Below are 23811 nucleotides of genomic sequence, written 5' to 3' on the forward strand. Positions count from 1 at the left end.
GTCACCCAGTTACCCCAACCCCCCGCCCACCTCCCCTTCTGCAACCATTTATTTGTTTCCCAGAGTTAGGAATCTCTCATGGTTTGTCTCCCTCTCTAATTTTTCCCACTCAGGATTTATTTGTATATAAAAGGTGAACTTTCAGGAGAGTCCCTGGAATTGGCTAGTTCTTGGACAGGCAGTCTCTCTAGGACCAACAAGGCCCCAGATGTCAAAATATCAGAAAATGAAAAAGTAAGATTAATATATGATGTGTGTTGGATCTTTAGTAATATCCTTTTTAAAATCCTAATATTGGTATTTGTGCCATCTCTTTTACTTTTCTTGATTATTCTTGCAAATGAAAGTTATCAATTTTATTACTATCTCAAAGAACCATCATTCATCTGTGCACTAATACATCCCCAATCGTCTATAACGTAAGTTATGGTTGAGTTTAAACTCTAGCACCACGAGGAATACAAATCCTCCTTTCCTTTGAGACAGACAGAATTTTAAGAAATCCGTGCCTAGAATAATATCTTCAAAGAGCGGCTCATGGAGTATATCATCAAAATCACCTGGGAAGCCTGTTAAAAATTTCAATTCTACATCCCCACCCCAGACCTATCAAATCAAACATGCAACCAGTAATATGTACTTTTGAAAAACCCCGTAGTGAATCTTTCACAGAATAAAAGCTTTAGGACTACTAAAAACTTCAGAATAACTGATCTAATAGAAAAGACATAGATGCCCCATTTGAGGTGGCCTCATCTAAACAGGAAGTATACAACAGGACCATGTAACAGGATGCTCAAAAAAATAAATAAATAAACCAGTGCGTGCAGGAATCCAGTTGTCAGGAGCTACATTGTGATTCTTCTGGATCTGTTGCCAATCCTGGCTACCTTTCTGACCTCAACACCTCTGTAGCATTAGATATGAATCTTATCTGTCAAATTCAATTGATTGAAGCTTTAAAAACTGCGCCTTACAATCAGAAAGTTGAGGTTGCTGGGTCTGCTTCAAGTTCCCCAATCAAAAATCTCATTTCATTCCCTGGAAGCAATTGATGACAAAGAAGCCTAACCAGACCTAAGTTGTAGTGGCTTCTATTAATTACCTAAATGGAGAGTAAGATTTCACTTGGACAAGGGCTGGCACCAAATTCTGCTGCAGCCTTTTACAGTTGACCCATAAATCAGAGGCTAAGTCCAATAAGAATTTTAAAATTGGATGGAGTCATGCATGATTCTATCCAACAGCAATTTTTATGAAATCCCATCCCTGCTTGGTAATTACTAGGCTATGAAAATTAATTTCTTGCTTTGGATTAAAATCCATTCTGTGCTAGATGGATATTTTAGTCTAGCAAGATGAATTGTACTTCATTTTACCTGTTAGAGCTATCAGCAAATGGGAAATTATAAGCTGAACAAAAATGGTTTATTAAAAATAGTTCAAGCACAATTAGTACCTAAACGGCCTTCAGATTCCTTTATAAAATATGTTTTTACTGCCTCATACGGGGCCGGGGTTCTTAAAATCCTCACAAAAGAACAGCTTTGCCTGGCTTTCTATATTGAGAACATATAAATAATAGTTAATACCGACAAGCCCAGTTTTTAGAGAACTTGAAATGCAGAAACCCAGATTTGCAAACCTCATAAATAAAGGGGTAGTTCCTCATTGCAAAGCCAGGCTGGCTTCCTCCTCAGCTCCTGTTCCCCATAGATGCATTCAGTGGCCACTCCTCTGCTAGTTTTTGGAATCATGCACTTGGGAGGATTTTAAGGGTCCCCTTGTGTCTCTACACAATCACCTGCAACCCTCCTCATGCCTCATGCCTCTAGGAATAACAGTAATGAAAATATTTATTGAGCACAAAGTAGTTACCATGTGGCATTTTAAGTATTTTTTTTTAATTTTTATTTATTTATGATAGTCACAGAGAGAGAGAGAGAGACAGAGACACAGGCTCCATGCACCGGGAGCCTTACGTGGGATTCGATCCCGGGTCTCCAGGATCGTGCCCTGGGCCAAAGGCAGGCGCCAAACCGCTGCGCCACCCAGGGATCCCGGCATTTTAAGTATTTGTAGGCACTAATTCATTAGATCCTCACCATAACTTTATGAGCCAGGTACTATCATCATCTGTGTTTTACACAGGGGAAGCTGACACACAGAGTGGCTTGATAACTTTCCCAGGATCACTGTATTAAGTATCCCTGTGTAACAAATCACCCCAAACCTAGTGGATTAAAACAATAACCGTTCAGTTGGCTCATGATTCTGTGGATCAGCAATTTAGGCAGGGTTCAGCAGGATGGTTCTGGCTTTGGCTAGGCTTTCTCCAACATCTGTACTCTGCACATCAGATTTGCTGGTCTTCGTTGGGCTCTTTCACACTCCTGGGACTTCAGGGGACAAGTGAGCTGACTCTGCTCCTGTAGGCCAGCTTAAGCTTGTTCGTGTGGCAGTCAGATGGGACTCCGAGAGAGGACCTGAGGCATGTGAGTCCTCTTGAGCTGTGGGTTATACCTGGCACAACATCACAGTTATGTCCCATCCTTTGGCACACAGCATTTTGCAAGGCCAGCTCAGATTCAAGGGGTAAGAAAATAGAGTCCTCCTCACATTGCAAAGGGTGAGAATATAGGGAGGAGTGGAGAACTGAGGGGTTTTGTTTTGTTTTGTTTTGCCATCAATCCAGTTGCACAGCTGATCATAAGGTCAGTGAGTTTTCACATCTGGATCTTCTGAATGTACAGCTTTGCTGAACTGTCTTCATGACAGTGGCTTATCTTTTTTTCTGTAACCAGGCCTTACTTTTATTATTTGAATGGAGTACTTGTTTACTTTCCCCCAGGTCCAACCTCAGCCACCATGGACCACCATCCACAGTCTTTCACTTTGAAGAAAGAACTATTGTAACATTATTCTAAATGACTAGTACCAACTCTTACTTGAAGGATTAGGACTCCTAAAACCCAGGATGCAAAGTTTCTGGATCACATCTGGTGCACCAAGTAAGAGTCATTGTTATCTGTGGATTCAATTCAATATTTTTCTGTCCTATTTGGAGATGGATGGAAGGCTGTAGGCAGCCATCTACCCAGTTTTTGACCCTAATTACTCCTCCTTTTACACCCTACATTCTGTCCTGAACCACGATGGGGCTAAGAATCCCATGGCTGTAACTTCTGGACAAGGGATTTCACTATTATTTTCAAGATACTGTATCAGAACAGGATATCTATCTGTAGTTGGTATACTTGCTGTTTTACAGAGACACTTGTAAGTTTGGAAACTTTAAGAAGTACAATGTTAGAGATATTGAGTCTGAGCAGAGTTATGACAGGTCAACTAACCTCAATTAGTACTGTGGCCTCTGACAAATTACTTCCCCATCCAGCACCTCGGTTTTCTCATCTACACACCAAGATCATTGGATTAGATGATGGTTCATGTTTTATTCAGTTTTAACATTCCCTGATTCTAAATATTTATTCAGCATTTAGTAGATTCATGCAAGGATTGGAGTGAGCAGTGGAGGGGTTACTTGAGAACAGAACAGAATGTTAGGTCACCCCAGCAGGATCAGTAATGTTCATAAAACCATTAACCTCTAGGATGTCCGGGATGGAGACAACAGGGATGTGAAGTGTTAAGGTGCAGTTCTCAGACTGGAAGATAGGAGTAGATCCAGCAAATATTCTTCCTCTCCTTGTTTGTATCCTGATCAGTCTTCTATGTCATCTGAAAATGCCTGGTAGCGTTGATGGTATTGCAGGTGAAGTTTCCACATACTTCCATTTGGTCAAATTCCATCTGCAGACAATAGAATTCCCTCTCTCTCCACATTTTTTAAACCAGGAAATGTCCACAAGTCTTTCTAAGATACAAGTCTTTCTAAACCTTGTCTACGGTTTTAAAGGAATCAATTGCTACATCCTATTTTCCATATGTACTTTCCTAAAATTGATCTACCTGAGGTCAGAATGTCATGCCAGTTTTTTTTTTTTTTTCATTTCTAACTTCTCTTTTAAAACTGACCTTCAGGGATGCCTGGGTGGCTCAGTGGTTGAGTGTCTGCCTTCAGATCAGGGTGTGATCCCAGGGTCCCTGGATCCAGTCCTGCATTGGGCTATCCAAAGGAAGCCTGCTTCTCCCCCTGCCTATGTCTCTGCCTCTCTCTGTGTGTCTCTCATGAATAAATAAATAAATAAAATCTGTAAAAACCAAAAGTAAAAAAATAAAACTGACCTTCAACCACTTTTCAAAAGAGAATCATAACATTTCATCTACGTATGGTGCACTGGCCCAAGACCTAGACCTTTCCATGGCATCAATCAAAGGTACAATTCCAAATATTTGTATCAGGAAGCTTCCTTAATCCAAGACATATCAAGTGTGATAATTCTTAAACAATCACCTGTGGAATGGGAGAAGATATTTGCAAATGACATATCCAATAAAGGGCCAGTATCAAAATACATAAAGACCTTATAAAACTCAACACCCCAAAATCAAATAATCCAATTAAAAATTGGGCAGAAGACATGAACAGGCATTTCTCCAAAGAAGACATACAGATGGCCAACAGACACATGAAAGATGCTCGATATCATTCATCATAAGGGAAATGCAAATCAAAACTACAATGCAATATCACCTCACATCTGTCAGAATGGTTAAAATCAACAATGCAAGAAACAGGTGTTGGTGAGGATATGGAGAAGAGGAACTCTCTTGCATTGTTGGTGGGGATGCAAACTGGGGTAGCCACTCTGGAAAACAGCATAGAGTTTCCTCAAAAAGTTTAAAATAGAACTACCATGGGATCCAGTAATCACACTTTTGTATATCTACACAGAGAATACAAAAACATTAATTCAAAGGGATACATGCACTCCTATATTTATAGCAGCATTTTTTACAATAGCCAAGATATGCAAGCAGCCCAAATGTCCACTGATTGATGAATGGATAAAAAAGATGTGGTATGTATATACAATGAAATATTATTCAGACATAAAAAAGAATGAAATCCTGCCTTTTGCAATAACATAGATGGAGCTCCAGAGTATAATGCTAACTAAATAAGTCAAAGAGAGGCAAATACCATATGATTTTTCTCATATGTGGAATTTAAGAAACAAAACCAATAAGCAAAGGGAAAAATGAGAGAGACAAAACAAGAAATAAACTCTTAACTATCAAGAATAAACTGATGGTTACCAGAGACAGATGGAGAAATGGGTTAAATAGGTGAAGAGAATTAAGGAGTGCACTTGTCAAAGTGATGAGCACTGGCTGATGTCTGGAATTATTGAGTCACTATATCATAAACCTGAAACTAATATAACACTATGTTAACTATACTGGAATTAAAATTAAAACTTTAAGAAAAAAAACTTTAAGATAAGAATGGTAGTCATCTTGTCTTGTGTATATATCTATTAAGGGCTGACTGTGACATTAGAAGCAGGTATTTGGCCTCTGCCGAGGTGCTTTCATATATTGTAGAGGGGGCAAAAGTGTTATAAGATCTCATCACTCATATTGTCTGACTCTTTGTGAAACATGTGTCAATCCTTAAGGAAACTGCCATGAAAACAAAACAAAAAGACTGTAAGTAAGAGTTATTGAAGGGGGAGACATATCACCGAGGCGGCAAGCTCAGTAAGGCTCCATCCTATATCATACCTTTCCTTCTATCTCAGATATAGAATTTAGAAGTTAAATAGCTATCATAGGAATGCATTATAACATGCTTATTTGAATTGAAAAATAAGTCAGAGTCTTTCTGACAGAAATTAGATCTGACATGGCTCATTAATTTGACCATGAGCACTGGCTTTGCCAATTTGGATATATGGCAGGCATTTCCCATAAACTGAATGAGCTTAATCTTCAGCTCTACAATTTTGATAAAAGATATTTAAATCACATGGTTAAGATAAAGATATTTTTACCTTTAAAATGTATTAATAAATGTGTATTGAAATCAAGAATATTTTTTATTCTCCTAAACCTTTCTGAATTATGAGGTTAAATATATTTTTTAAAGTGAAAGACAAATGCTATAATTAATGGCCATTTATAGGTTTTCATAAAGCTTTCTTGGTATATTTCCCAGAAATTGAGAAAGTGGATGAATCTGATGACTAGGCAACAATTCTCTTTAAAAATTAGGAGGTTTCCACTTTTTGTTTTAAAAAATTGAAGGAAGACCATTAGAATTTTTCAATGATCATTAAAATAATTTTAAGACCTATTTTGAGTAGTTCAAAGAATTGAATTGTTATGACAAAACTTTACATTCCCATTGACCTGTTGATATGAACAAAGTTTTTCACTGGTTACATATGTAAAAATGAAAAATAAGAGCAAACTTGATGTTGAAACTCTCACTCTAGTAAAAAAATAACATTCATTTATGTGAATATAATTCAGATGGAAAAAACTAACTGCATCCATCTAATTGAGAGCAGTTTCTATTAGTATCTTACTTATATGTTAAATAATTACCTATTTAATGTGTAATACCTTTATGTTGTTTTGATTAGTTATATACTGCTCATAATTGTAATAGTTCATAAGGAAATTCCTAAACTTGAGGACTTCTATGACCACAGCACACACACAAAAAATTAAAACTTCATTTTATAAACTTATTTTTTGGCAGAGAAGTGCATTAGGGCTAACAATAAAAGATGTTTGAGCATAAAATACATCCTATTAAGATATAATTTATAGGAGATGTGAAACAGAAATACAACTTGAACCAAGAACGAAGAAAATGTAAATACTGTAAAATTTCTCCTAAGGAAGACTGTGTACTTTTAAAAGTGGATAATTGAGGGTAATAAATCACCACAATAGCTAGATTTCACTGGAAATGTTTAACAAAGTGATGTAATTGTTAAATTTTGAAACCTTAATACAGTATTTATAATATGCTAGAAATTATATCCCTTTATTTATCCTATTCAAATTTATAATAAAAAACATTTGGACGTCGACTGAAAAATGTGCACCTGGGTCCTCATTGTCTTCAGGTCCAACCAGGTCAGATGGTCAAACCCAGATTCTTACTGTCTTGAAAACGTTTTGCCTGTAGTCATTTCTGGTACTGATCTTGGTTTGGTTGCATGCAACAGCATTAATTTTAGTTGGTGTCACCAGAAAGGAATATGATCGAGGAAATTAGGTGCTTCCCAAATTTGTTGGAAAAACCAAGGGAAAAGGCACTAGACTGAGCATCCAGGAGTTGCAACTGCAGAACCACTTAGGCCTATTGTGGCAACTGATAGATCAGGAAACATTCTTCCCATTACTCACTGAATGAACACACTGGGAAAGTTATCATCACTGCTGCAGGATTTCAAAATTATGCCACAGTCCCCACCAGAAAAAGAGACTCTCCAAGTTCTCTCTTCCCAAGTTCCAATTCAAAGTTTTGTACAAGTTTATCTGATTGGTGGAGGCTAACCATAGCTGGACCTCTAACTCTAAGATAGTGTAGAGATTATAGTTTCTGACTTTCTGGCCTTTGTATGATAGGAGGGGTTGTAACAGAGGCCAAGCAAGCCACTATAACATTTATCACACGGTCTTTCTTATGCATGGAAGGAAAGGAGGATGGTTCCCTACATGATGTTATTAAAGGATACCCTGATGCTACAGTATCTCTCTAGATCCTGCAGTGTAGCCTGTTAATAGAGCATCATTACTGATGTTTTCCCTGAGCTCTTTATTAAAATGTAAGGACCCCTATGAGATGAAACACACGAAGCTGTAATCCATTATTAACACCAACACAGCTGTCACTTAACAATTAAGAGAGAACGACCAAGACCAGTGTTGGGAAGAGGGCAAGAGCTCCAGAAGGTAGTAGGATGTCAAAGCAGGAGGCAAAAGACCTTCAAAGGTAAACTGTACACCTATGCAACTGTGCTCCCAGGACACTCCTGCCTGATTTAAACAGAAAGGCCAATTGTGTTGTGATAGGGAAATACATAACAAAAATGCACGAGAACAACCACAATTCAAGTGTCTCCTGTCTTCTGGCAAGTCCTAGCTCTCAACCTCTCTCCCAGAAAATAACTGCAAGGTGGCACTAAGAATACAAATTTCTTCTGATGCATCCTTCTCCAAGGGCAAGAGGACTGTAGAGATTCACATATTGATTAGGAGCATAGTAATGCAATGAAAAATTCTAAGACAAGCCAATTTCTCAGTGTTTGCAAGGACTGGCAAGTCTATCAAGGTTATTGATGAAGAAATTAAGCAGAATGCAATGCAGCCTCCTCCAGCCTCAGCTCCCTCATCAAAAATCTGGACCAGAAGCACTTCTCACATTACAACAGTGTGTCCTGGCAAAGACATATACTCCTGGTGCCTTTTGCTGGAAAGATGCTGATTGCATTCTAAGGGGTGCTGTGGTGACAGAGAATCAGGAAATCCAGGTTCTAGTTTTACTCTGACTCTAGATTACTGAGTGACCGAGGACAGGTCATTTGTCCACTGTGGTTTCCATTTCTTCACTGATAAGGCACAAATAATCTTGTCTGCCTCCTAGAGAAAATGGTCTTAATTCAAGTGGCTAGAAATCTTTCAGGCATTCTTAAAACCCCTTGAAATTCTATGCAAACTTATACATTTAGGAGCATATGCTTAGGGGTTTTTTTCCACATAACCCTAAATTGAATAATCATACTTAGAAGGAAAAGGAATTCAGGGATTTAAAAAAATCAATAGCCAATAGCCAAGAGGACCAACTGAAATAAATTGATCAATAAGAACTGCCCCACAAATTCAGGGTAAAAACAAGAATATTATGTTTGATTTTACAAACTTAAGCCAAAATTCCACCTGCCTTATTAACACAGCATCCATTATCTCCCTCCTGGGTCTTTCTGCCCTTGTTTGTGAGCCAAATCTGCAATTCTAACTTGCTTTTTTCTTTTTAGTCATATATGCAACCACCTCTCAGATCATCAGATGTTTTCAAGAATCAAGACTAGGTTCCCCCACTTCATGGATCCCTCCCATCTCCACAGACCCATACCAGTGGTCAGGCAAATTTCCTTCTAAAACTTAAAGTCTATTTTCATTTCCTTTCCTTAGATGTTGCAGTTAGACACCTAGCTGTCTATGGAAGACTAACCTTGGATACTACAGCAGGTCTTTGGAGATTACTCTTGATAATCCAATGGTGACTTTTCCTTTGCAGTAAGATCTGATGCCATTGAGAATTCCTCCCCATTCTGGCCATACCTCAGTATGATTCCTTTATTTATAAGGAAATGGAAATATGGATACTAAGAAACAGAATAATCAAAAAACCTCACCTGTCTTTTTTTTTTTTAACATTTTATTTATTTATTCATGATAGACAGAGAGAGAGAGAGAGAGAGAGGCAGAGACACAGAGGGAGAAGCAGGATCCATGCCGGGAACCCGACGTGGGACTCGATCCCGAGTCTCCAGGATCACGCCCTGGGCCAAAGGCAGACGCTGAACCACTGAGCCACCCAGGGATCTCCCCTCACCTGTCTTTAACTCTCAGTTACATGCTGTTTCCAAGCAATTTTTAGATGCTGTCCATAATTCTTTCAGCCCTGTCTGTAGATAGATAACTTAGTCAAGAGCTTGCATTTCCCCTTTGGTAATTATGTATGGGCACTGATGGCAGAATTGCCCATAACGTTTAGCCAAATCTCTGGGCTATTACGTAGAATATGCTTTGGCCCTTTTGTATAACTATTTCTAGGGTAAGACTTTCAGACTCATGGCAAAATATACTCAACACCTACTCCTTTACCAAATCTCCATATATCTCTGTTCAGGCTAAGTCTCATAAAAACAGCCATGTAGGGATCCTTGGGTGGCTCGGTGGTCTCGCGCCTGCCTTTCCACCAGGGCGTGATCCTGGAGGCCTGGGATCGGGTCCCGCATCAGGCTCCCTGCGTGGAGCCTGCTTCTCCCTCTGCCTGTGTCTCTGCCTCACTCGTGTGTGTGTGTGTGTGTCATGAATAAATAAATAAAATCTTTAAAAAAAAAAAAACAGCTATGTGATTTATTTGGGACACATAAACAAGTCTCTGCCTAAAAAAATTTTGGTTCCCTACCTCTCTACTAAAGACCCAGAAGTGTTCTTAAATAAAAGATATGTTCTTAAATATATTGGTATATATACAAGACTGTAAATTTCCAGATGTGAGTAAGCTTGGTTAGCTTCTAAAGAGTAAGGCCATAATTACCCAATAACATCCACCCCCTAACAGTAAGGAAAATAAGTACATGGAAAGTTCTAAGAAGTTTAGGATCTATGCAGAGATTCTTCCCAGAACCCTCCCTTAGTGCTTTTCTAAGAAACAATTCTAAATGATTCCACGTGAGAAGCCTTAGTGGCTCGGTCAGTTAAGCATCCAACTCTTGATTTCGACTCAGGTCATGATCTCAGGGTTGTGAAATAGAGCCCCACATTGGGCTCATGTTGGGTGTGGAGCCTGCTTAAGATTCTCTCTTCTCCTCTCCTTTGCCCCTCTTCCCACACCTCTCACAGGTGTACAATCTCTCTAAAAAAAAAAAAAAAAAAAAAGATTCCATAGTGCCCACCCTCTAGGTTGGGGCCTTTTTCAATGATTTTAAGACTTCATGACACACCTCTTGTTAAAGATTATAAGTATATAATATACATAAAAATTTTAAGTGTGTGTTTAGATGTGTATACATCCTTAAAAATAAAGAACAAACATTTTTCTTCTCTTCAGATGCCCATAGGATGGTCATAAAATAACCCTAAATTAGACTGGTTGACTAAAAGTACTATTAGAGCAGATGACATTTTCTATGCTAATGTAAAGCATTCAGAATTTTAAAATTTTGAATAATTCTTACCTAAAAGAGAAAAATCAAACTGACATATATCTAGACAATGAAAATCACTATACATATGCTACACATAATAACACATGGAACATGACTAAAAGCAGTGTTCAGAGGAAAATTTAGCCTTTAATATTTTAAGAGATCAAATAAAAATAAATGAATTAAGGATCCAGGTCAAGAAGAATGAAAACAGGGATCCCTGGGTGGCGCAGCGGTTTGGCGCCTGCCTTTGGCCCATGGCGCGATCCTGGAGACCCAGGATCGAATCCCACGTCGGGCTCCGGGTGCATGGAGCCTGCTTCTCCATCTGCGTATGTCTCTGCCTCTGCCTCTCTTTCTCTCTCTCTCTCTGTGTGACTATCATAAATAAATAAAAATTTAAAAAAAAGAAGAATGAAAACAAAATAAACTTAAAGATTTCAGAATGAAAGAAAAAAGTCAGTTACAAAACAGAACCCAATGAGTTAAAAATATAAAAAATATAAAAACAACAAATAGAACTAATAAACAAGGCCATTTACTAATTGTTTTGGAAAAATGCAAGATTAAATAGTTACCTATCTTAGTCCAAAAAGGGGGAGGGAGGGATACAAATATAGGAAACATAAACAGTATAGAGTGATCACTATAAAGGGTCTGTTTGATGAACTACATTTCCCAGAAGCACCCCTTTGTATCTAGATGTGGCTAGTTCTAGCTAATGGAATGACTAATTCTAGCCAATGGAATATGAACATAAGTGATGAGTGTGTAAGAAGACTTGCATCAACAATTCACAGAAAAGGAAAGACAAATGGTTTTAAGCAATTGAAATGATGCTTAATCTTACAGTAAGATCAATGCTAATTAAAACTATTACAACAAAATATCATTTTCACCAACCAGATTAACAAATATCAAAAAACTTGGCTGTGATAACAATAACCACTAATACTCATACACAGCATTAACTTCTCCTGGCACTGTTACAATCACTTTCCGTGTATTAATTCATTTGGTCCTCATGGTAACCCCATCAGGTGGGTCCCATTTTCCCCCCACTTTACAGATAAGAGAACTGAGACACAGAGAATTCAGTGATTTTCCCCATGAGTCCACATTGTGTTGGTAAGTGTGTAGAAAACTGGCACTTTATGCAGTAAAGTGGGAATGCACACTGCAAACGGCAATTTGGCTGCATCTACTGAAATTACAAATGTGTTTTTCTTTGACCCAACAATTCCATTTTAGGGAATATACCTTATAGATATAGTTACTGGCTGGGCAATGATCAGTGTACATAATATTAACTGCAGTAGTTTTTTTTAAAGGAAAAGACTCCAAGTAGTTTAGGGAAACTGATAAATCATACAGTGAGTGAACTTTTCAGATTGACTTTTCACTGAGCATAATTCTCTGGAGATTCATTCAGGGTGTTATAGTGTCTCAATTGACATTATTTTTTATAACTGAATAATATTTCCATGTTATGGATGTACCACAGCTTTTCAAACTCTCACCCACTGAAAGACATCTGGGTAGTTTCCAATAAGGGTGTGACAAAGCTGCTATAAACATCCATGTATAGGTGTCCGTGTGAATAAGAATTTCCATTTCTCTGGAATAAATGCTCAGGAATGTAATTACTGGGTTGTATGGAGTTACATGTTTAGTGTTTAAGGAAATTGCTAATTTTTTTTTATATAGCAACTGTACAATTTCATATTCCCACCAGTAATGTATGAATGATCCAGTTTCTCTGCATCCTCAACTTGGGACAATTGGAGCAACAAAAATAAATACAGTCATAGTGGATTATAATTCACAGTATAAAATAAATATCACTTCATACTGGTAAAAAAAAATGATTGAATAAATTAAGAAATGGCGAGAAAAGACAAATCTCCCATGAAGAAGTACAAATATATTTGTACTTACATACATGCTTTGCTCTTCAATGAGGTTAGAACATAACTCCCTAACCACTTCAGTGTGGGTTGCACATAGTGACTTCCCTCCAAAGAGGACAGGTAGAAACAGGGGTAAAGAGTAACTTTATGGAGGAAATTGACAATTGATAGGATTATGTGATCAAAAGTGACTATAACCCGTGATAAATCATGTTGATAACCTGTACCCTTGATCTGAAGTGGTGAAAATGGCACTTCACTTCTGTGATCCTCCTTTCCAAAATCTATAACCTCAGTCTTCTCATGAGGAAACATCACTCACTAACCCCCAACTAGGGAAACTGCAATACCTGACTACCCAGGTCATCAGAAACAAGGGAAGTCTGAGAAATTAACAAAAAGAGGAGCCTAAGGAGATATGACAAGTAAACATAACATGGTGTTTTGGATGGGATCCCGGAACAGAAAAGGGACTTTAGGTGAAAACTAAGGAAGTTTAAATAAACTGTGAACTCTAGTTCTTAATGTATCAATATTGTGTCATCATGTGCAACGAATGTATCATACTAATGGAAGATGTTAACAGTTGGAGGCACTGTGTGTGGGGTAAATAGAACTCTCTGTACTATGTTTGCAACTTCTCTATAAATATAAAGTATACTAAAATAAAAAGTTTATTTAAAAAAAGATACTAGAGTTAAAAAAAGTTGGTCTGGTCTGTAACCCATTTTGTTTGAATTACATGAATTCTACATACAAGGCTCTTTTCTTTGCAGTGTGGGGGCTCCAGACTTTTCAGGATCTTACCACTATTGTTTATACTCCTTTTTTAGGTGGAGACAGTGAAGAGACTATTGAATTATATTCCCAAGAGTATAAAAGAAAACCACAGGGAAACAAGATGCACCTTGCAGAAACTGAGCCATTTTTACTGGAATTCACCTATCCTGTAAATGGAGTAACACTTACTTACTTGAGCACATTAGACATATGCCTTGCTCCAAATTCATTTTTTAATTTGTGCTTTAGAACATCTTATTGCGATATATAACATCAGGCTACGGTAAAAGAGAGGATTGGTCACCTTCAACCAGTAGCTTCAAAGGAGCCTTTCTGATCAGATGTGGATAAGCTGTGGCACCCACAAGGAGACATTTGTCTTGGAGAGGACTTGTTGTCTCAGTGCTTTGGTTTCTTAAATGAAGGACCAGGAAGCATAGTCTAGGGATATTCATTTTGCTTTATTTACTTATGCTTACATTCCAAAAGTAACACATTGAGCTATGATTTTTTTTTTATTGGGCTCATATATTACTATTGTTACTTTTAATTATGTTCACATATTATCCAATTTCCTGGGAAACTCAGGGCTTAATCCCATACATTTTTTTTCCCTTAAAAGGTTACAAGGTACTAGATTATATCGTGAAAAACTTATGTCCAAACAGCCAGTGATTTTGGTAAACAGAAGTTAAACAAATTGACATCCTAAAGAGTCACCAATTCTGGACTGAGTTTCTCAGTTTCTATGCTGCTACTTTGATGCATGGTACACCTGGCTAAGTAATGGTTTTCCATGAATTCCAATAAAATACCAGAAGACTCTCCCCAGGCCAACCTTCTGTCTGTAAGCCAGGGGCCCATGGGCAGTGGTCCCTGACTCCTCCTCTTCCTCATCACCACAACTGTGCTCTGCTGCCACCAAGCCCTCTCACCACAGCCCTCTCCTCAAATCCCCATTGCTGACTTCTCCCTGAGCCTTGCTCTTTCTGCTTGGAATGCCCTCCTTTGTTGTTTTATCCAAATCCCAACCACTCCTTGAGGCCCTGGTCTGTTTTTGGATCATTCCAGCTAACAAAGTAATCACTCACTGCCTTGCTTTGTATGGCATTTATCACTTTCAATCTTAATTGTACACATCTGTACAGTGACCAAAATGTGGGAGGCCCTGAGCCGAAGACACCAGGGACATAAATACATGAGAAACAATCTTGGCCTCCAAGTGGCCTGTAGTCTAACAGAAGGTTTCCAGTAAGGGAAGTGTAGGACAGTACCCTACAAATTCAGAGGACAATAAATGTTCAGATAAAAAAGGTGAAGCTATAGAAGAGAACACAGTATAGTCATTGGAGCCAGGGAGATAGACAGAATGAGATGTGGATTCAACTAGACCACCTACATGATCTCAGGTGAGTTACATAACCTTTCAGTACTGGAGATTTTCTGTTTGCTGCTCAGACCACTCACTCCCCTTCCCCATCTTGCTCATTTAGAGGCCAACCAGTGAAGACTACCACAATGGGCTCTTTGACCCTCTGGCTTCAGTGTGGGTCCAGCCAAAAGGCATTATCAAGAGATCAGAGGAAGTGAGGAGAATGAGGTCAGACGTGTGCACCCCAGATTCCCCTCCACTAGGTCTCTCTGAGTTTGATGTGTCTCTCTACCAAGGCAATAGTGCATCCTGGGTAGTCTCTTCTACAGCTACAGCAAATATCTCTTGTCCCTTCAGTCTAGGGCAGGTACAACACTCTAGTTAGCAATCCTTTTTTGGCTTCTTTGACCCCAGACTACTCCTTTGGAAACAAGTCAAATTCATATCAATTATCTCACTTGAGTGTGCCATCTGTTTTCCGCTGGGACCCAGATTCATAAACTCTCCAAACCTCAACTTTCTCAAAAATAAAAATAAAATTGTGGGGAGAAATATTATCCGTATTCATACAGAGTTAATGTTCCTCTGTCTCCCATTTCACAAGGGGCCAGGGCTGGACCTGCTTCTCTGGTTTGAGGATAGGTGATCAGGGGCTGAGGTTGACAAGAGCTACCTGAGACAGTGGCTAAGGCTGGAAACTGCCACGAACAAGAATTCAGGAGGGGATGAAGACAGATTCAAAACTTCAGTAAAAAGTGAAAGCCAACATTTTGACTTGCTTGAATTATCTGCCCCTCATTCTCTACTCTCAGAACTTTTTTTTACCTCAATTCTGGAATGTCTCTCCACAGCTCATTTCGCCCCACTCACACCAGCCTCCTTGCTGATCCTCACATTCTCCAAACACACTTATACCTCTGGGCCTCTGCTGTAGCTGTTCCCTTTGCCCAGAGCCATATTCTCCCACATATTTACATGGCTCACTCTCTTACTCCCTTCAGGTGTCTGTTCAAATGCTATATGCTCAGTGAGACTTTTCTATGCCATCTTGTAGAAAATAGCCACTCAAGGGGCACCTGGGTGGCTCAGTCAGTTAGACGTCTGCCTTTGGCTCAGGTCATGATCTTGAGGTCCTGGGATTGAGTCCATTGGACTCCCTGCTCAGTAGAGAGTCTGCTTCTCCCTCTCCTTTGGCCTCTCCCCCTCATTCATGGTCTCTCTCTCTCTCTCTCAAATAAATAGATAAAATCTTTTTTAAATAAGAAAATAACCACTCCACATATCTTTTGACGTGCTAAGCTCCTGACATACCGAGACATTTGTTATCAGTTTATTAGGTATCTCTCTGGCCAGAATATAAGCTCCATGAAGTCAGGGACTTTGTTGTTGCACTGTTGTATCTCAAATGCCTGATATAATGCCTGGCATGTAGTGAACACTATCAAATATTTGGTGAATGAATGAATTATTAATGAGTGAGTGAGTGAGTTCTAGCCAACTCAAAAGAATCAGGAATGAGCCCAGGGGTCATGCTTGGGTAGGTCAGACACTGCAAAAATGTCAGAAGCTGTTCTAGGTATACCAGGAATGCTCAGGAATGTGATGCCAGATGCAGCTTTTGACCTTAAGAAGTTCACAATTTCACAGAAGAGATGAGACACAGGCATAAATCATCTCTGAGGCAGAAAGGAGTCACAGCTACAAGAGAACCATGAGTTCAAAAGTGGGAAATTAGAAAGAAATCATGAAGGAGGCATCAGATGAACAAAACCTTAAATAATCACTAGTCTCTATCTTGCTTGTGAAGAGGTAAACACGTTTACTTATGGTTTGCTTACAGTAATACTTCCTTAACTCTGCATTGGATTTATACTTGAAAACACTTTCATATACATATACTTTCATAGTCATATTTTATGTATCATTTCATGTAGATAAGGTGTATCAGTCAGGTATTGATGTGTAACAAACCACCTGCAATGCAATTTTTATTCCAACTACCTGGAGTTAGGTCAAATTTCACAGATTAAGAGCACAGTTCTCCATAAGACTATATTCACTTTAGACACTAGCCACTAGCTAGTTTCAGGGTTCCTAGTTCACCCACACTTCTGACCAACTATCTATAAATTCAGGATTTCCAGTCTTTCAATAATTTGCTAGAAAAATTCATAGAAACTGGGGAAACATTATAATAATAATAATAATTATTATTATTACAGTTTTATTATGAAAGATACAAATCAGACTAGCCAAAAGAAGATACCCACAGGGGTGAGGTCTCAGAGGGCCCTAAATATGAAGCTTCCGTGTCTTTATGGTATATTACCTTCCTGGCATATTGACGTGTATCACCAGACAGAGTAGCTCACAAAAAATTATTTCCAGAATTTCTATTAGAGTTTTGTTATATAGGCATGATTGATTGAATAATCAACCATGTGATTTAACTCAGTCTCTAGCCCCTGTTCCCTCCCAGAAGGTTGAGCTGATATCACAAGGCTCAAAGCTCCAAAATTCTAATCACATGGTTGGTCTTTCTGGCATGACTAGCCCCCATCCTGAGTTGTCTTATTAGCATAAGACAAGGTGGTTCAAGGGGCCCACCATGAATAACAGAGGTTCTCTTATCACTCAGGAAATTTCAAGGATTTAGAAGCTCCCCAGAAATGAAGGGGTGAGGAGGGAATCAGCCAAATTCTCTGTTATATAACACCACTCCAAAATTCAGTAGCTTAAAGTAGTAATTATTTATTCTCACACATCAGTAGCTCTGCTGATCTAGGATAAGATTGGTTGGGCCCAGCTACAAGCAGTGATAAGGTCTAGGTTAGTTAGCTTCACGTGTCTCTCATCTTCCTTGGATCAGGGGATGAGCCAGGGCATATTCCTTACATGACTATAGCAGAAGCATCAAAGGGCAAGCCCAAACCTGAAAGCATCATGTTCATTATTTGCATCATTTCATTTGCATCATGTTCATTAGCAAGTTCTCTGGCCAAACTCAATGTCAATGAGGGGCAAGGAGGTATGCTCTTTCTGTAATTGGAGTTGGAAAGAGAGTAAACATTTCCTATTTAACAATATGAACTATCACATAGGAAAAGTATTATTTACTCCTTTTATGACCTTCTGGCCCCTTTGTGGCAGACCTGCCTGCTGAAGATGATCCTGAATGTCCAGGACCATCCCATTCTTCTCCTAGCCACTGGTTGTTCATATCTTAAATTTCACCAAAGAATATTATTCTTTGGACCTCAGTCTTTGATTATGTTAAAATAGATCATATTTTAGTTTGTTACTAAATCTTCACAAGTAAGTGTTTACTAATTTAATTAGATTCTCAATTTACCAGCAAATACATAGGCACTGAGAGAAAGAGCTCTGATCCTGAATTCTTGGTCCCTCTCTTTCTCCCTTCCTATCCTCACTCTCATTTTCATAGTTTGTCCTTAAAATCCTTCTGATCTTTTGATCTTCAGACATGAATCATGCTATGTAATTTGAATAATAATGAGTAATGGTTATAATTGAAAAGATGGAGAATCTGGATTCATTTCTTATCTAGAAAGATACTAAAACAGCTTCCAGGGAACATTCAGAGCCTTTACAGCCCATTCCATAAATTATGAATGCGTGAATGCTTCCCATGAACAGCCTGGTGAGTCAGACATTTTAATTGGGCTGCCTTAAAATTAGAACCAAAAGAGCTTCACTGCTACTCCTCTGGACAGTCTCATAAAGGGTATTCTAGACAGAGAGGAGCCAGAGTTGACCCTTCATACACATAAGTGGGCAGAATCAAGTACAGCTGTGGTAATATCTGTAAAATACAACATCCTGATTTTTCTCTTTGGTTTTGAGGTGGAGGAATTTTCAGAGAAACCTTATCAGGGAAGACTTCTCTCTTTGCTTTGAGTGGGAAAGTCAATTGGGATCCACCTTGCTAAGCATTTCTGGAAAGGGATCTTTAAGATGGCACTCCATAAAAGAGATAAAAAGATTTGTTGAAAAATGACCAAATCCATGCTTGTAAAAGAAAATCTAGGCAGTTTATATACTCATATTCATGGCATAAGGTACAACAGGTTCGTTTACACTGATTCATTTAACGATATTTGTTGAGCATGAGGCATACCTGACACTGTCCTTGGTGCTGATGTTAGAGATGTGAGCAAGAGGAGCTTCTTTCTCATGGGCTACAGCTTGTAGAGGAGACAGATGTTAATCAAATTAAGTATAACTGGGTATTAAATGAAAGTTCCAACTGAGGTATCACAATACATTCCAAAATGAATTGCCAGAACAACGTGAGTTTTTAAAGTTTCTGTCAAAACCCTTCCCTAAAAGGTTTTGGGAAAGAAAGAAACAAACAAACAAACAAACAAACAAACAAAAATATATATAAAGCACTGGATAATTAAAGAAAGGGGGAGGATTTTTTTTGTAAATGAGCGTTTACATAAGCTTCTCCTGGAAGGGAAAAGATAAAGGTGCTTCTCTCTTCAACCAAGCCACATGAGGGCATGAGGGGTTCTTCAATGCAATCATTTGGAAAACTGATTTTTATTCCTGTAATATGAGGAACAGTAGTGTACTTACAGGCCTGTGGACTCTAGAGGTAGCTTAAGCTAGAAGAGAAAAGGAGGGAGAAGGAAAAAAGGGAGAGAAGGAGAGAATTGTTGCTATTTTTTGAATTAACTACTCTCCTTTCCAAGCTAGGTCAGAGGTGCAATCCAAGAGACAAAATGTAAATCCCATGTGTATCAGTTTTCTACTGCACAATAATGCTGCATAACAAAAAAACACACAAAACCTCCTTGGTATAGAGCAATTTGTATTTATTTAGCTCACAAGTTAATGGGTCACCTGGGGTGTTCTAGTCTGTGCTGGACTTGACTGATCTTGGGTCAGCTAGCTGGTGGGTTTGTTGTGAGCTGGCTAGTGTATAATGCCCTCAGTTAAACAACTCATGTCTTTAACATGGTCAAATCCTCTAGCAGACTTGCATGAGCTTGTTTATAGGATAAGCTTTCAATAAGGAAGATGGAAGTGTGTGGTAGAGAAATCTTAAACCAAGAGCAAATCAATAGTAGAAATCTTGACTTTAAGAATACGCATGATGAAGGCTGAGAAGGAAATGGAGAAGGTGTAATTGGATATGGAATAAGGGGAGATCCTTGTTAAGTAACAGCAACATGCTTACCAAAAACTATGTCCTGCAGTCATGCAGAAGACATAACTTGTAAGCAATGAACTTGGATATTTAGTTAAGGAAATTCCCGAGTCAAGTGTTGGAGATGCTGCCTGGCTTCTTGTTGCTTATAATAAAGTGCTAAAGGAGAGAGATAAATTGAGGAAAGAGCTGTTATACAAAAAGGAACCAGGATGATTTTGGAAATTCTCAGCCTCTCCAGATGTCAAAACATGTTAAACTCCAAAACGGCTGTTGAAAGCATGACACAGCGAAAAGTCTGAGTGTGTGACTATCCCGCCCTTTGTTAAAACCTCAGATTTCATCTAATTCTCATTAGCTTAAAAGGATGAACTCAAAAGGTTGATGTACTCAACCACACACACACACACACACACACACACACACATACACACACACACACAAACTGTTCCAAGACAGTAAGAGTGTTTTCGTAGATCTTTTTTTTTTTTTTTAAGATTTTATTTATTTATTCACAAAAGACACAGAGAGAGGGAGAGAGGCAAAAACACAGGCAGAGGGGGAAGCAGGCTCCATGCAGGGAGCCTGATGTGGGACTCAATCCTGGGACTCCAGGATCACACCCTGGGCCAAAGTCAGGCGCTAAACCACTAAGCCACCCAGGGATCCCTCATAGATCTTTTCAATCAAACTAGAAGGCTTCTAGGAAACTTCAAAGCATTGTCCTTCAGCTATCTTGATCTCCCATGGCCAGCAAGCCTCTCTCGGCAACTGAAGCAGGGCCATTCACCTCTATACACCCCTCCTGTGCCATAGTGGGAGAAATTTCATCCCTGTACTGGACAGATATAGTATTGGGATTAACCAGGTGCCATAAGATGTACATTACTTTAAGCAGAACAAAGGAGAGCTCATTGAGCCTGAAACAAGGAAAGATATCCCCACACAGGGTGATTTCCCTTGGTAAGGAGATGTTCCAGAGACAAAACCCATTCTTACACAGCTGACTAGGGGTCATGAGACTGCCTTTCGCAACAAGTCAGCTTTGAGTTAATCAAAGGAAGATTATTTGTATGTGTCTAATCACATGAACACTCTAAAAGCAAAGCATTTTCTCAAGCTGGTAGCAGAAGAGAAAATCAGATTCAAAATATCAGAAGGACTTGACATGCTACTGCTGACTTGGAAGATGGAAAAAGAATATAGGTGACCCCTCAGAGGAGAGAACAGTTCCTGGCTGATGGTCAACAAGGAAATAGGGACCACAATTCTACAAGCACAAGGAACTGAATTTGGCCAACATCTTGCATGAGCCTGGAAGATAATTTTTTCCCAGATGAGCCCAAGTTATTGACACCTTAATTTGAACTTTGTGAGTTCCATAGCAGAGGAACCAGCCAAGCCCACACTTCTGACCTACAGAAGTATGAGATAATGAATGGGTGAGTTTTAAAAAAGATTTTATTTACATATTTGGGAGAGAAAGATAGAGTGCAAGAGAGCACAAGCAGGAGGAACAGCAGGCAGGGGAAGAAGCAGGCTCCTCACTGAGCAGGGAGCCCTATATGGGGCTCAATCCCAGGACCCCAGGATCATGACCCAAGCCAAGAGCAGATGTTTAACTAACTGAGCCACCCAGGCACCCCCAAATGGGTATTGTTTTAAGCCACTAAGTGTGTGGTCATTTATTACACAGCAATAGACGATTAGTCCAGCCCCTTAACATTTAGGCACAGAATTGACATATCATCACATTCACTATATTTTATTGGCAAAAACAAGTCTCAAAGCCAAGATAGGTTCAAAGAGTATGGACATAGAAGCCACCCTGGGAGCATTGCAAAGGTCATGGATATAGGTAGGCATGAACAATCAAGACCATTCTTGCCACAAACCTAGGATTGTTGGTCTGGGTCATTTTGCAAAGGAACCTGCCTAATAAGAATGTTCCTTCCAGTAAGCAAGGAAACCAGTGCGGTTGAAAACCAGAAGTCAAGGGAGCAGTGGGAGTGACCAGGCAAAGGGTATTTTGAAAGGATAGCATTAGAGGGGCCATCCATGAGAGTCAGCTTCAAACATCTCCCAGACACAGAGAGGGCAAACCCATCATATACCTACCAGCACAAGAACTTTCTGACCTCACCCACGCTCCACAGTCATACCGAAAGGATGAGACAAGTTTTAGGCAGGCCTGCTGGGCTCAGGCCTTCAGTAGGTCCCTAATTCCTTGCTCCTTCTCAGACTGGTCATGATTACACAGGAACAGTATGACTGTGCCTGTTTGATTCTTGTCAATACTGTATAACCTAGGTGACTCCAGTGGCATAGTAAAACATTGTTATCTACCCAGTACTTGGAAATTATAATAAGGTGGCCCAGATTGCTAATGCAGTTTTTGCAACCATCTCAGATAATAAGATGATTATGCTCAAGTTTTGGAATAATGTGACTGAAGGATGAGAGGTTTTGTAAGCCCTACCCCCTTGACTTCAGCTTCTCCCATGACCTGTCAGTCCCCTAAATAGGAGGAGACTACAGTGCCAACCCAACTACATTTTGCAAAAGGAAAAATTCAGAAGCTGAATAAAGTGACCATCTCGCAATCTAATGTCTTTTGCTAATACTATAGCCATAGAGAAAACTGTTACTTTTATAGTATTTTTGTGTCAGAGTGCTGCATTTGTCAAACCTCTAAAACAGTCCTCTGCAGGACAGCCTCAAAAGACTAGAAACAGCATCTAGTTCAAGGGGAAGTGAGATGTTTTCTGAGCACATGCCTTGAATCATGCTTATTTAACCCAGCAGTTAGGATAGAGGCATTTTTCTTTATTTCTCAAACTAGCTTAGAACCAGCTTCCCCAGATTGGTAGGAAGACCAGTATCTCACTCTTGGGCCTCCACCTTGACCCAGCTTATAAAAGAGCACCCAGGTGTACACAATCCAAAATGGTAGAACCACAGATTTCAACTTATAGGTTGGGAGAGCTCTGTTGTCCATTGGACTAATGCTATCTTTTCTGCCATTGGTTTCTGCTGCCACCTACTATATTTCCACTATACATCTAGTGCTACTGCTCAGAGCTATGGAAACCATTTTTTTACTTTATTTTATTTTATTGAAGTTTGATTTGCTAACATATAGTATAACATGCAATGCTCATCCCATTAAGTGTCCTCCTCAGTGCCCGTCACCCAGTTACCCCATCCTCCTCCCCACCTCCCCTTCCACTACCCCTTGTTTGTTTCCCAGAGTTAGGAGTCTCTCATGTTCTGTCTCCCTCTCTAATTTTTCCCACTCATTTTCCCTCCTTTCCCTTATAATACCTTCCACTATTTCTTATATTCCCCATATGAGTGAAACCATATGATGATTGTCCTTCTCCGATTGACTTACTTTACTCAGCATGATACCCTGCAGTTCCATCCATGTCAAAGCAAATGGTGGGTATTCATCCTTTCTAATAGCTGAGTAATATTCCATTGTATATATACACCACATCTTCTTTATCCATTCATCTGTTGAATGACATCGAGGCTCCTTCCACAGTTTGGCTATTGTGGACATTGGTGCTATAAACATTTTTTTAAAGGGAAACTCTTTGGACAGCTATACCCATCAATAGTAAGCTCAGCCATAGGTGCTCTTCACTGAGACTCCCAGGCCACTGCTACCATTTCTCATCCTTCACAGACAGCCAGAGAACCATTTTC

Source organism: Vulpes vulpes, chromosome 14 (assembly GCF_048418805.1).
Source record: "Vulpes vulpes isolate BD-2025 chromosome 14, VulVul3, whole genome shotgun sequence".
Lineage (NCBI taxonomy): Eukaryota > Metazoa > Chordata > Mammalia > Carnivora > Canidae > Vulpes > Vulpes vulpes.